The following is a 15,217-nucleotide window of genomic DNA, read 5'->3' as shown; positions in this document are numbered from 1 at the left end:
TAGTGTGGTGCTTTACTGCAGCCAGTGATTAAAGCTCCCACTCCACAGCCCAGCCTGAAGATTGCAACCTAGGAGCAGCCCTGGCTCTTCAGCTTTAGCAAGAATGGAGGATTTCAGAGATTTTTTTTTTTTTTTAAAAGCAATTACTGTTTGGGAGCATTTCAGAGTGGAACAGGAAAACCAAGGCAGTTTCTAACCCAGCTGCCCTGACCCTCCTGTCCTGTGGAGGGACAAGACACTGAACTCAGCTCCCACTCAAGCAGTGTTGGTTCTGCTCAGTGCTGGGATTTTGTCCAGCAGATTCCATGCACCCTAGATTTCAGCAAGAGCCAAGACTTGGCAGAGGTGCTGGTGCTGCCAGTGGTGAAGGGGACATGGACACCTTTAGCTTCTGCTTTCCACATCCATCCCCTGGGGAGATCCAGGCTGTCTGCAATGGGACAACACAGAGAGGGCTCTGCAGGAAGAGCCTGGGCAGGCTGGGCAGTGAGGGGTGGGTGTGCTACCTGCTGCAGGGCAGGGCAAAGGCATCGTGCTGGCTCCTGGCATGGTGGGGAATGGCTTACACCATCACTAACATCAAATATTAATGTCCTGGTGCCAGGGCACAGGATTAGGCTGCTGAGGTTGGTATCCAGAGAACACTGTACTTCCCAGAGGATTTCGGGCTCCAAAAAGCACCTTTAATGGAGAGGGATGAAGGAGAGAGCAATCTACAGCCCGACAAGAGAGGTGTCTGCATCAAATGAAGATCTTCCTCTTTAAATATGCCTCCTAACAACATTTTCCTCGCTCCTCTGAGGGCCCCAGAACACTTCAAACTTGTGAGAATTTAGAGTTGCTCATGAGAAAGCTGTTAGCTCTGTCTTATGCATGCAGGAGCTGAAGCATACTGAGTAAGTAACTTCTTTTCTGCAAGGTCTGTTGGTGAAGAGCCTTGAGAAAGGCACCCAGGAGTCCTTCAGCTTTCAGAGGCATTTCTCTCATCCATCACTGAGCACATGATGAAAGCATCACTTTTGGAGTACTAAAAGTGTAAATGTATTTAATAGCTCCTGTAGAAGTAGCAGTTCTCCCTTCACTGACTGACTAAGCATCTTATCCAAGAGTTTCTTCTGGATGGTTTGGTCTTGCCAGTGGGAGCTGAGGCTCTGGATGGTAAAATTCAGCATCTCTATTTGCATCAGGCCCAACACCTGGAGAATCTCCCTGGGGTGAGACAGTGAATTGAAGGTTTAGTGCAGCAGTAAGTGCTGTAATTGGGACAATTTTAGAATGCTGAGAAAGGGGAATTTGAATCCTCCAATTTGATTCTATTTTCTCACAAAAGGCTGCTCAGTCTAATTGGAGTGGTCCCTAAAAATCACTGGGTAAACCATATTGACTTCACTTATTGAGCTTCTCCTGTCTAAACTGCAGCTGGGCAACAGCAATATGTATCTACACTGAAAAGATGAGGAAGCTGAAGCCTCAGCTCCACATCCAGGGTCTCTTCAATCTGGCTTTGGAGCTGGTTGTGCCCTGGCAGCAGAGCCTGCCCAAAGCAGGAGCAGTGTTTGCTCCAGGAGCTGTCACAGTTCTCAGAGTTGCTCAACAGGAACTGAGGCTGACCTTGTACTGTCTGCTCAGCACACAAATTCTGGGGTACACAGTTGTTTTATGGGAATGCTTGGATCCAGTGACCACTTCAGGATGTCTGGCTACTGCTTCAAACCTTGCAAAACCTCCTTTAGTGTCATGCATGGAAGAAGGGAGTGATCTGCCTGCAGCCTTCTGGGAAAGCACAGGCTGAATGAGCAAACTATACCCAACTCCATGCCCTGCTAAGAACTTATTAAGTCTTTCAGTGATTAACCATGATCTTACTTCATCTCACACAGCTCCTCACATGCCTAACGAGGGGTATTTATATAAAGAACTGCAGTTTTCATTTGGCAGACACTGTATCAGGAATGGCCAGTGTCCCAGCAGTTCAACAAGGGCTCTCCATTCTGGTAGAGAATGTGTTTTAAGGACCCAGTACCAGAGAATGAATTTGCTTCTCAGGTTTTAGAAGGTGTAGCTGAGCAATTTGTGTATCCCCATAAACTACAAGGAGCCTATTTTCTCTCTCTTACACGTGTTCACATAGGGATAGTGGATGTAAAGGGTGAGGTGATGATTCAGAAAGAGTAATTCTGAGCTAACCATCTCCTCTGATTCAGGAACAACTCATTTCTTTTATTTCCTGCAGCAGCTGGATTGTCTGAGTCCAGCAGAGAGCTGCTCCTCCAGGCTGCCCCAGGCACCTTTGTGCAGATCTCCTTCACTCTTGTTTTCCAGGCTAAGAAAGAAGAGAGGATGGGAGGGGATTCCTATTAACAGCAGACAACCAATTCTTGGTTTGATGGGACCATTCCTCTTGGCCTTCATTGCAGCTCAGGTCTTTTATTTCTGCTGCTCTTTTATTTTCTTGCTAGTCTTACAGTCAGATCCAACCCTACTTCTTTCCCCAGAGTTACATGTTTTCTGTAATGTCACAGAAAGAAGCCAATGAATATACACATGCACCTTTTGGGGGGAGAATCTGGCAGTCTGAAGTCCCTGTTGGGTACCACTCTGTTTGGCATCAGTGATTTGCTCGTTCCTGGAGAGAGGGCTGGAAGAGAATTAAGGCAAGTGAGAGAAGGAATGCTAACAAAGGGAAGAGAAGAGGGGAAGAAGAGGGGAAGAAGAGAAGGAGAAGGAGAGAAGGAGAAGGAGAGAAGGAGAAGAGAATGAGAAGAGAAGGAGAAGAGAAGGTTTTAAAACGTGCCCGGAAAAGCTCTGTCAGTGCCTAAGAGGCGCAGATTTGTTCACGACCCCCGCTCCTTCCTCCCCATCGCCCGCAGCCCCTCGGAGCGGTCCCACGGAGCTCGGCTGACACCTAGTGACGGCCGGAGCCTTCGGTACCCACACCAACTGCCCAAAATGTTCATCTTAAACACATCTTTAACACTATTTAAAGGCCGGGGGGAGCAGCCCCGAGGCCCTGCCCAAACGACAACCCCGGCAGCTCCCCGGCCCCGAGCCCCCCCGCCCCTTTCCCCGGACCGGGAGCAGCTGCTCGGCTGCCATCCCCGCGGGGGCTGCTGAGCTCCGGGCCGGGTTTTGGGTTTATGATCCTCCCCTCCCGGAGCCGCCCCCTCCCCAGAGGCCGTCAGACCCTGAGCCGCACCACAACCTCGGGGTCCTGGGTGTCCGTCCCCTCCCCGCCTTGCGAATGGAAGGCGCCAGGAGCCCGGCTGAGGCGGCGCGGCGGGGATGGCCCATGGGAGGCGGGGGGGAAGGGATGCTGGGTGAAGGTCTTGTGCAGGTAACCGGGGCTAGGGGCTGAGAGGGGCTCCGAGGGGGCTGTGAGGTGCTCCGAGGAGCAGTGGGTGAGGGCTCTGAGGGGGCTCTGTGAGGGCTCTGGGGGCTTTGAGGGGGCCCTGAGGAGCAGTGTGTGAGGGTCTGCCAGCAGCCATCCAAGCTCAGAGAGGTGTGAGCGGTAAATGAGAGGCTCTGGAGGAAGCCCTTGGGTTCCTCCTCCTCCTCACCTCCCTCCTCTGCTTTTGTCTATTTTGTGGTCCCAAGCACCTGGCTCCAGCCCCCTCCCCATTTTGCTCTAAAGTCCCCACTTTGTCTTCAGCAGAGCTGAGGTTAAATCTGCCCAGCACCCAGCCTGGGGTGAGGCCCCTTGGGTGCCTCTCTTCTCCCGTTGGGTATCCCTGCCAATTCCCTTCCCAAACCCCCATCCCCACCACCTGCCAGGGCTGGAGCTGGAGCTGGGAGGTTCAGAGCACGGCGGGGCCATGAGGGAGGGATGGCGGATGGGGTGGGGATGAGGGATGGAGGATGGGATGGGGGCTCTGGGAGTGCTGCCACCCTCTCAGATCCTCTGCGAGGGACGGGGGGCATCTGCCCCTCCTAAACCTGTGCCTTGGCACAGCTCTGTCCTTCAGAATCCCGGGTGCTGTGGGCAGGGACACACAGAAGATGGAAGGCACAAGGACTGGCACGCCATGCAGGGCCAGGCAACCTCATTACTGCTGCTAATTACTTACAGCCTCACAGCTGTGCCAAGGACCCAGCTGCTCTCTGACCTTGCAAAGTGGCCCAGGTGGGTCTGAAGGTGCCTGGAGCTTCCATCACTGCCCTGGGGCTGCAGCAAGGCACCAGGATGATTAATGCAGCTCAGCTGATGAGTCTGAACTGGTTCAGCTGTCACAAATGATCACATGTGGTGGCCAGCCATAGCCCCAAACCATCTCTGTCCCCTTGTGTGTCTGCAGCACAAGGCTGTGCTTGAGCCATCTCCTTAAACTGTGGGTGATTTCCCCAAGCTATAAAACTCATCCCAAAGAAATAAGGGGAACCTGCTTGGCTTGGGCAGAGCTGCAGCTACAGGGGGTGGCAACTGGCCCCTTGTTTTGGGGTTGATGCTGCTGAGAAATGAGCTGGGGAAAGCAGCTGCCCCAAAGCAGGGACCATTCCTTCATTCTTGCCATTGCTCCAGGCTGCTCCTGGGCTGTCTGTTTGCTGTGCTCAAGCTGACAATTATTGTGTGAAAAGTTCCAAAAGTATGATGTGTGCGTGAGGCCTCGGAAAGGCGACTGGAGCAGCTCTGGGTGGCTCCTGCATGGGAAACTCAACACCAGAAGGTGAGGGGACCAAAGGCAATGGAGTCCAACACACGTGGGTATCATGGTTCTGTTTGCCCAGGCGTGAGCATCCCCATGGGGAGTTCATGCCAAGGAGCATGTGGTACCCTGCACCCAGAAATGAGGGTGCAAAGAGACTTTGTGGGGTGGTTGCTTTGTTCAAAGCTGTAGAAAGGGGCAGGCAGGTGGCTTATGGGCAGGGAAACAACTGGTCATGTGAAATAAAACCAGTAAAGGTCACTTTGGGATCAGTCTGGCCCAAATACTGCCCAGAGACTCAACTCAGTGCTCCCTGTTCAGCTTTGTGCTATGCCAGACCCAGCTTGTGCCCTTTTCTGATCCTCAGCTTCATGTGAGGAAGCTGAGGGTGGGAAAGTAGCATTTTTTGAGAAGAAAACAGCACAAGCTCTTGAGGGGACTTCAGTTTGCTCTTGTCTCTCCATTTCAGAGCACAACCCTCCACCCCCAGCCTATAAATCCTGGTCCCAGAGGAGGCAATTTTGTGTATTTAAATATATATGCATTTATGCCCTGCATTCATTTCCATTCCCCAGTGACTGATGACATGAAGAAGGGCAGTAGCAGAATGAATTTTTAATGCATTTCTCACAGATTTCTTCAAGGGAATCCAATTCCTGGGTGGCTTTAACTTGCCACAGAGGCAGAAGACCTCAGGAGTACTGCTAATAGGCAGGGTGGGGTTTTTTTTTGATCCACTGTTTCAATGAGTCCCGTCCATCTCTCTGATTAGATTAATTCCATTTCTTCTGCCCAAGCCATCTAGCTGAAATCCCAACGGAGGAAACTGGGATTTTGAGTCTTTCAGGGTGAGTGCTTGAGTGTCAGGCAGCAAGCTCCATGGGGAAACTTCCAGTTTGCCCTTTTCTCACCTCAGAAATTTGTAACTCTGATGATTGTGTTGGAAAGGGAGCACCCAAGCTGCAAACCTCTCTGCATCACAGTGTGACCAACATGCTGCAAGGACCCCTTGCATCTTTCCACTGCCTCCTTTCAAGCAACTCCCCTTAAAGAGCAAAACCAACCCAGGGGGAGGGCTCAGCTTTCCAAAACACCTCCTGTCTTCTCCATAGGATGGAGGAGGATGGAGAAAGAACTCCATGGATGGAGCCACCTTGGCCACACTTTTGCAAACCCACTGGCATGATGGCAGTGGGTGGGAAAAGGCTGTTTGCTCCAACAGAAATACCTTCAGCTGATGGAAGGGGAAATGGATATTTTTTTTTGTTTTTGTTCAAAAGATGGTGGTGTTGTTTCAAGCCTGATGAATGTGAAAGTCCCTATTTAAAGGAGTCAAACCAGCAGTGAAATTGGTCACTGTTTGCACACCCACTTGCCAGCAGAGGCAGCTGAAAGCAAACTTCCTGGTGTATCCTGATCCAAATCACCTGGGAAAGAAGCTCAGCCAGCACAGTGTGCACCAGCCTGCCAAAAGGTTCTCTTTGCTAAAAAGCAAAATCAGTTGGTGTTACAGCCCCTTCATCCAAAAAATGAGGGCATTTGGAGCTCGGAAGCTGCAGCTTTGGCTCTGTTAGAAATTCTCCTTCCAGCAGGAAGGCAACGAGGGTGGAGGGCAGAAAGTGTTAGCAGGTGTTTTGGGAGGGGGTGGAGGGAGGGCTGGGGAAGCCAGGAGTTTTCCTCTGCCCCATCAGCCAGGAAAGTTATTTTTGCAGGAGCTCCTGGGGCAGCAGACAAGGTCAGGATTGTTCCTCTGCTGGATGCTGGTGCAAATATGTGGGCAGGCAGCCGGATCCCGAGGAGCTCCCAGCTTCCCTGCAGCCCAATGAAGTGTTGTTCTCCTCTGTGTCCAGGTGAGGAGATGTCTCAGTGCTGGGGCTGCTGGAGCCCCTGGTTTTGGTTTGGGAGCCCTTTGGAGGGGAGACCTTTGGAGGTCTGCTGCAGTGTTGGTTCTGGTGTGGGTGTGCAAGGTGTGTATGTGCCTGTGACCCCCCGTGTGCTTCACCAAGGGCTGTGGCATTTATTAGTTCTTCTTTTGAAGGTGATGTGTGACTTTTTCCATGAGACACCCCACGTGCAGGGGCTGGCTGTTGCCACGTCTGTCACAGCACATGTGTCAGAGCTGTGAGGAATGAGCAAACCATCACCCACCCTGCCCAGTCTCCTGTGGCCAGCACCAGATCTTGGGGCGTTTCAGACCCATCCCATCATCCATGTACTTAGGGGATGGGTTGGTTCTGGGTAAACTGAGGCTTGGAGGGGTTTGGCTCATGGTCACGTAGGCAGCCAGGCTGGAACCCAGGTGTTGCAACTGGGAGAGATGCATGGAGCTCTGGAGATGCTCCTCGTGCTGTCTTGCCCTCTTGGTCAACCCCCCCAAGACCCAGAATTGATTTTTGGGTTCCACATGCAGAGTGCTGGTGCTGCTGGCTCTGGGTAACCTTTGGATTTGCTGCCTTGACTGAATTAGGGCTTGGTGGAGAGCTCAGCTCTGGTGAAGCTGTGGTACAGGGAGGCCCAAACCACACACAGTGCTCAGGGAGGGGTTTTGATCCAACAGAAAGAAGAATATATATAAAAAAAAAAAGTTCAAAGGTGTTTTTGGCTTAATGCGGTTTATCTAAATTGCTTTCTGTTCATTAATCTGGATTAACACAAATGCTCTTGGAACGGCTGGCTGGGGAAGGGTTTGCTGCTCCACTGAGGACAGACTTTTCCAAAAGTGAAAAGTTTGAGCTGGGGAAAAAAAAAAGCCAAGTCCTGTCTAGCATTGGGTCCATCAGGGCAAGGCTGTTTCATCCCTGCTGCCCGAATTCATGGGGGTACCTGTGAGGCACCCTGGTCCCCACACACCCTAATAACGACTGAGCAGCTTCTGCTGCCAGTGGAGGATTAACCCCCCCCTGTTCTCTCCAAGGTGATGTGAACCCCACTTCAGCTGGCGTGCCAAAGGGGTTGGCATGATTAGTTAGTGAGCTCCAAGGTAAATTGGAGGTCAAGCCCAGATTTGAAGGTGGTGGTGGTGGGGTGAGCGTGACCCAAGGAGCCATGTGATGTGGGCAGCATCCTGGAGAGGCAGGTGATCTCCCCATCCTCTGCCTTCCCCAGGGCTGGGATTAGGAGAGATTTCACAGCTGAGTGGCTGGCCTCATGTTAAGATATGGTTTGTAGTGGCTCAGCCCCCCTGGCCCCATGTCAGGAAGGACCTTTCAGGCCTTTTGTGGCCATTTTGCATGTTCATGCCTGCTGGGGACAGGTCCCTAGGAGACATCACGCCTAAACATCTGTTGGGGCTTCCCATTTGAGGGCAGGCAGAGCTCTTGGAAGAGGATGGCAAAGCCCAGAGCTTTGGGGAGAGGCTTCTCTCACACTCTGTGCATTCTCCTGCGATCTGGGTGCACTTTTCTACCCTGGAAAATGTTTCTTGAGCAACCCTGAGCAGGTCCTTGCACCTTGGAGCTGGGTTCTTCTTGTGCAACAGGGAGAGTGACCCTTTCCACCAGCTGCCCATGATCAAGGATCCTTGGGTGCCACAGGGATAGGGCTGGAGACCTGGTAGGGACTCAGATCAGCTCCATGAAGGTCCTGGCTCCAGCTGTCAGCAGCCAGGAGCAGCAGAAGGGAAGAATTCCTGCTGAGCTGAAATGGAAGTTGTAAGCGGTCCCTGGGCTCTGCCCAAAAACCAGGGGACTCCCTCCCTCCTTCCCTCCTCCCCCTGCCCCAGTGCAAACAGCAGATTAACAATTTATTTGACATGTTGTGGCTGGTTAGTTTCTTCACCCACTCCCCTGATCAGAGGGAATAAATGTTGCAGTGTGCAATAATGTTCATTTCAGGTGAGGGTAAATATAGAAAGGAAAACCTGCTGAGAGCAAGCCATTTATTTCTGAGGTTGGAAGCCTCTGCTCATAAACAGTCAGTCATACCTATTTGGAAAATCCCAGCGTGGTTTTCTTGGCCATCCTAGAAGAACATTTACTTTCCTGTAGGTTAAGAAGTTCGTTTTAAATTAAAAAAAAAAAAAAAAAAAAAGGGCATCTCACTTCCAGCTGCTCTTGGGTGTTTAGGGCTTGTTGACACACTAAGGCTGCTCTGTTCTCATGTAAAACTCGTCGGGTGCAGGACCATGGAGGGGATCCTGCAGGGCTTTCCGAGTTGGGGGTTCTGGAGGAACCTTGTTCTTTGTTTTCCCCTTGTTCCCCTACTTGTGCTGAGCTTGGGATTTTGTCGGCCCTCTTGGCCATGTGTAGGATTAAAACACCCCAGCTTTTAGGTGAGGATGGAGGGGGATCTCTGGAGTTCTGTGGCTCAGGAGTTGGGAATGGGCAGAAGGATGAACCCACCATGCTGAGCTCACACAGGACCAGAAAACCTCTGAGGGTTTTCAGAACACCCCAGAGACAACGGGACCATGCGGGAGCATCTGCCAAGCATCCATCCAGCTGGGTAAGCACATACCCTGCTGCAGCATAGGAGAAACACCCCAAACCAGCATCATAGGGTGGGGAGGTGGGGACCCCCAGGCTCAGCCAGGCTCTGCATCCCTCCTTTCTCCCCCAAAGCAGCACTGAGGAATGATGTGGGAGAGAACACTTGGCTGGCTGCCCCGGGCCGGCTCTCTGCGGCTGGCACCAGCCGAGCGGGAGCCAGCTCCTGGCTCTGAACTTTTCTGCAGTCAATAAGGGTCTCTCCGTGTTTTCTGACAGGCTTTGGATTTGGCTCAGGTTCTCCTCGGTTTCCCACGGCAAGAGGCAGTTAAGTCTCTTGGAAGAATGAATTAATTAGCAAATGCCTTTGGTCAGGTCAGTGCCCTCCAGGAGCGAGCTGCTCCCTTTCCAGCAGTGCCTCTGCGCCCAGGTAAGCCTCTCTGAAAGGCTTATGTTACTTGTAGGATTTTCAGAGCTCTACAGACATCATCCCAAAGGAACCCTCTTTATTTATTTATTTTTTTACATAACAAAACAAACCAAACAACAACAGAAAAAACCCCACCAAGCCCTCCTCCCCCCCCCCCCCCCCCTCCAAAGCGTGGTGTTGACTCTAACCCTGGCATTTGTGTAAGCAACAAAATATTGACGCAGTTGGCTGGGGTCTGGCCGGGGCTTCTGGAAATAAACTGCTGCCTTGTTAAGTTGTAGATGGAAATGCAAGTGGGAAAGTGAGTGACATCTTACACAAGGCGGGCAAATAAAATCCCTGCTTTACTACGGTGTGAAAAAACTCAGGAATTAATAGGTCTCCTTCTGCTCAGGGGTGTTGGATTTATCCCCGAGTAAGATTCATAAACTATTTTAAGGAGAGAAGTGCTCCTTTTAAACACGTGTCTGGGTCCTGGAGTTAAAGTGGTGTCACTGGTGTGGGGTTAACCCTTGCCTGCTTGCAGCAGGCAGAGAGGCAGCCTTGCTCTTGGCAGATTTTCACTGAATATATAGACATCTCCACACCTGATAAATGCTAGGAGGTGATTTCTGAAGGGTGTTAAGCACGGTGTGTTCCAGCACTTCATGTCAGAAATGGATTGCAGGCCTCAACCTGAACTCTGAGCTTGGTTTTACCTGGGTGGGACATAAAATGAATTTAAAATCAACCACCTGCTCCCAAGCTGTGCCTGGGATGAAGTGAAAGCAGGAACACAGTGTTGCTGAATCCATCTGGGTTGTGATCCAGTGTACCCCAAAAGCTTCCTTTTGACATGAGGAGCTCTAAAAGCTACTGCCAGGGTGTCTTCTGTGGGAAATACAATTAGGAAAGCTTCAAAGAGGGATACATCACCCTCCTGTCTACCCAAAGCCCCTTCCTTCCACACCCCCATCCGGATGATCTCCCAGTTGATGTACACATCCTTGTGGAAGAGCAGGAGGAGATAAAAGCTGTACAGGGTGTGCAGTCAGTCTGCTGGCAGCACGGGGTCAGAGCCACCAGCAGCAACCACCCCAGTGTAATTATACCTGCTCCAGTATGATTTCCCAGTAATTATTCTGGAATAAAAGCCTGCCTATTTCTGTAAGAGCTTATGTCACTTGGAAAGGTGTTATAAATTCAGCTGGAAAAAGGGACCCTTATTCTGGGCTAAGTGTGGTTAGTGGTTAGCTGGGAATGGGGCTATTCCTGGCTCTGCCATCGACCTTCCTGGTGACGCTGGGGAAGTCACCTCACCTTGGTGTGTGTCACCTTCTCCTGCTGCAAACCAGGAATTACAAACAAGGGTTTCTTGGCTTGCTGCCTTTTGGGAAGCTCCGTGACGCTGGAAAAAAGGTGTCAGAGGATGACAGGCAGTCATTTCATAGGACTCTGTGCTTTCTCACCCCCTCTTGGAAGCAGCTTGATAAAATTGTAGGTTGGGGAAAGTGAGGGATGCAGCTGGGAGCTGGTGATGAGGTCTGGCTGAGTGGCCAGAGCCTGGGCCCTTGGGGTCTTACTGGGATCACAGTGTTTTCCTCTCCCATTTTAGAAATAGTCTGTTCTCTTTGGAGTTGCAGACCACACCGCTCATCAGGCCATCAAAATGTCTTGGTGTAGAGAAATAAGATAAACCAGGTGCCTCGAGTTGCCAAAGAGTGGGTGTGAGTCCACCTGTGCCTGGTTAGGGCAGGCCCCCTATTACCAGGGGGCCAATAAGGGTGGGACACACACCCACAAAGCTCAGCTCACTCTGGTGCGAGGCAAGGGAGAGGCCAGTAGCTCATCGAGCCTCAGGAGCAAGAAAGGCTCTTCCTGCTACATCTTGGCTGTGGTTTTCTCATGCCAACTCCTTCCCATGGGCAGCAGCATCAGGGCATGGAACCAGCACCCATCACCCCAACATCAGGCCCTGGGGATGCAGGTGGGATCCTGCCTGGGACCTGCAGGGCTGTGCCTTTGGTCCCCATGGACCAGAGGGGAACAGAGACCTCATCTTCTTTCTCCAGCATCTCTGCCTGAGTCAATAGCTGGTTCTGTGAGCCCAAAAGCCTTTTATGGGAGTTTTGCTTCTCTCTTACTTACCAACAGCTTCTTGTGCAGCCTCAGGAACCACTTTTGTCTCCAGCATCACACAAATACACTCATCTCAGAGATGAAGATGGAGCTCGTTCACAGCACGTGCTGGTCAATTCCTGCTTGAGATGGGGACTTCTAGTTTCAAAGGGTTGCTGGTTTCTTTCTTTTCATTTACACAGTGCAGGGTGGCTCATGAGCCAGAATTTGTCCTCTTTGGCTGAGCAGGCACTGCCCCCAGAGTGGATGGACCAAGGTGCTGATGGGGAGAGGCGAAGGGAGCATCTGCCCCGGCGCCTTCCTGCCACCTCTGTCCCTGTGCTGGGCTCACGGCTGCTCCGAGCTGGGCTCCAGCCAAGGAAGCAGAGGGGGAAAAAAGCTTTTTACAGCCCATTAGTGCTCCCCTGAGTCGCTCAGCCCCTCTTGTAATAAAAGTGGTGGAAGCCACAGAAACATTAAGCCTGTTCTGCAGAAGATGCCAGCCTGCCTCCCAGCTCCCTGTCCCTTCCCGGTGACTTTGCTGAAGCCACTGACCCTCCCGACTGCTGGAATTCCCTCTGGGAATGCAATAAGAAGCTGGTGAGGGATGGTCCCCCAGTCTGCCCCCAGCTCCCCCAGCAAAACGTACGTGGGAAGGTTCCAAGTGCAAATGTGTGTGTGCTAATGGGAAATGAATTGCCTCTTGCCCCGAAGCTTTGCAGCTTGAGGAAAACAAGGCAGGGGCTAGGAATGACCTCACATCGCCTCCCAGGGAATGTTTTGCCAGATGAAGGGGGGAGAGGCAGCATCAAGACAGCACAATGTATGTATCTCTCTCCCTGTGTAAACATCCCTGTAGCTGCAGAAACCTCTTAAAACCCCGAACGAGGGGAGAGCTGCTGCTTTGATCTGTGGATGTGGTTGTTGTTTTCTAAGTGTGGATCCGTTCTTTTTTTAATTTTGCTTCAAATTAAAAAAACGCCCGTTGTGATCTTTTGCTTTTATTTCTTGGCTAGGGACTGGAGCAGGGTGCAGTAAATTTTCATGACTCCCCCGTGTAACCGTTTCAGCATGGTTGACAATTCCTTGCCTGCTCTTCAGCGCCGCAGCACAATGGGACCGAATCCTCTGGCCCTACATGAAGCCAAAGCAAATGGATTTTGCCCAGAAGTGCACCACAGGGAGTGGAGGCAGCAAAGAGGAGAGAGTCCTGCCACCTCCTTCCCTGCCCAAAACACACTCGTGAACACACACGCACGTGTGCACGGGTGGCTGGGGCTGCCGGGCTTGTCCTGGTGCCTTTGAAGGGCTCTGGAGAGAGCTCCTGGGGACAGATCTGTGGCAGCCCCGTGCCACGGCAGCAGGAGCTGGTCAGGAGCCATCAGGGCTGAAGTGCTGGGATGTCCTGAAGGAGATTCAAGTGGGATTCATGGCTGTGGGAGCTTGGGAATGTCCATCTGCCTGACTTTCCCCATCTGGGTGCTGTGCAGGGGGATGGCTCCACTCTTGGAGGGACACAGCCAAGTGTGCAGCTCTGGGACCTCCATCAACCCCTCTTCTGCTCAACCAGGCAGCTTGCTTTCAGGAAAACCCTAAAATTATATGTATATATATGTATCTTTTTAGGGAACTTCTGAATACCAGCAGCTCAACCCAACCCTGCTGCTTTGCCTTGGTGCTTTACAACCCTCTTGGAGGAGCAAGATGAGCATGAGTGATGCTGCTATTGGCTGAGGATTCCTCTTCAAAGATGAGATCCACCTCCCCAGTGCAAGGCACTGGTTTAACTGGGAGCACTTAGCTGAAGAGCCATCCCCATCGAGGCAGTCTGGGCGTGAGTGAGGAGTTTGCTCTTCCCCCTGTGCTGTCCTGGGGCCGCCGGGTGTTTTGGTGTTGTGATTACAGGATACTGTGTATTTAAGATTGGTTTATGGGTGTTTATACTAATGCCTAAACCTGTAATTTAGAAGCTCAGTTATAAATCAGCATCGCTGAGGGTCTTGTCCCTCGTGCCTTGAGATCAGTCTCCAGATTTAGAAGACAGGTTAGAAGGAAAAAAAAACCCAAAACAAAAAACAACAAGAACAAAAGAGGACTGTTCAGTTTTCCTCAGATTATGATGATAAAGGCTGATGGGATGGGATGTGAGTGTGTCCCACTCAGAGATGCTGTGGCTGGGATCTGCTGGTGGAAGTGAACAGAATTTTCATTTGGACTCTGCTCTTAAAACATCCATAAGAGAGATTTGTGTTTGCATGGCAAATCCCAGCCTGGAAAGAAAAGAGGTGCCATGGCTGCTGAGGGGATGCTCACAGGGGTGATGGCACTGGTGACATTCTCAGTTTGTGCCAGGGCATGGGCTGCAAGGACCAGAGCCTCCTTCCCACTCAGCCTGGTACATGGGGAGGAGCAGCCTTCATCCTCAGCCCAGGGCTGGCAGGAGAGCCAGGAGCCTCCTCCAGCAGCACATTCCTACTGGTGGGTCGTGGTCCTCTCCCCATACATCCTGATGATGACAACTCTGCATTCATATTTTTATGTACTACAAATCTTTTCTAGCTTTAAGAAAGACTTCTGAGCCTCTGACCCTTCTCAGCCTGCCCTGAAGATCAGCTGGGTGCATTCCTGGTTTGACTCCATGGAACATAGAGGAGATGTGCTGTGGGTTATTGGGGCTGGGTGTGTGGGTGCCAGTGCTTTTCTCTGGATTCCTTCTCAGCCAGGGCCGTGGCAGAGCTGGCTGTCCCTGCTGAGAACCCCTTGGGGCTCTGGTGGGCTGGGCACTGCCTTGCCCCCAGCTCCAGGTTCACCTCCAGCCACTGTGCAAATGGGGATTTGAAGGTGGGAGATTTGTGTTGGGTCTCATGGCCATGGCTGTGTGTCTGTCCTTCAGCTGATGTGGGGCTCCTGCTCCTCTGGAAGGGGTCAGTTCCCCCCACATGGGGTTAGGACCCTGACTCCTTGGCAGGCAGAGCTGTTTGAGTCCAGGGTGCTGCTCTTCTGGGCTGACTGTGCTGCTTTTTGTCCTCCCTAAATCAAACCTGCTCTTGCAAACCTCCTCCCCCAGGGAAGGTCCCTGTCCCATGTCCCCAGGGTTATGTGGTTTTGTAGGGAAAATCTATCTAGACCCAGGGACTCTTTGGCATCCTCCTGTCTCTCCTCTCCACAGTGGGTGCCTTGGCTTAGCTGGGTGTTTTCCATTGCCTCCAAGCCCCTTTGTTGTATCTTCAGGGGTTATTAGGACAAAAGGGGATGGGAGAGGCTGCGGGGGCAGCATAGCGGGTTGGGAGGACCCCATGGGCAGGATGATCCCGTGGGCAGAATTACCCCTGGGGCCGTGGGTCTCCATGTTCCTGGGCAGGTGGGACAGCCACACAGCTCCATCCCAGCTCCCAGCCTTCTCTCCTCTGCAGTTTCCTGGCTGGTGATGCCTCCCCTGGCTTGGGGAGCAGAAACACCCCAGAAGAGAGAAAGTGGGTGAGAGAGAAGTGTGGGAGGGGGGCAGAGGGTCCCCCTGCACCCCAGGATGCTGCCTGCAGGCTGCAGGAGGCTCAAGCAAACCAGCAAAAGTCCCTTAACATTTCAGAAAGGTCTTTTCTCCCCCCCCCCCCCCTCCAGCCTGATTT

Source organism: Calypte anna, chromosome 26, assembly GCF_003957555.1.
Source record: "Calypte anna isolate BGI_N300 chromosome 26, bCalAnn1_v1.p, whole genome shotgun sequence".
In the NCBI taxonomy this organism is placed as follows: Eukaryota; Metazoa; Chordata; class Aves; order Apodiformes; family Trochilidae; genus Calypte; species Calypte anna.
The sequence above is the reverse complement of the archived record's forward strand: the minus strand, read 5'-3'. Positions refer to the sequence as shown.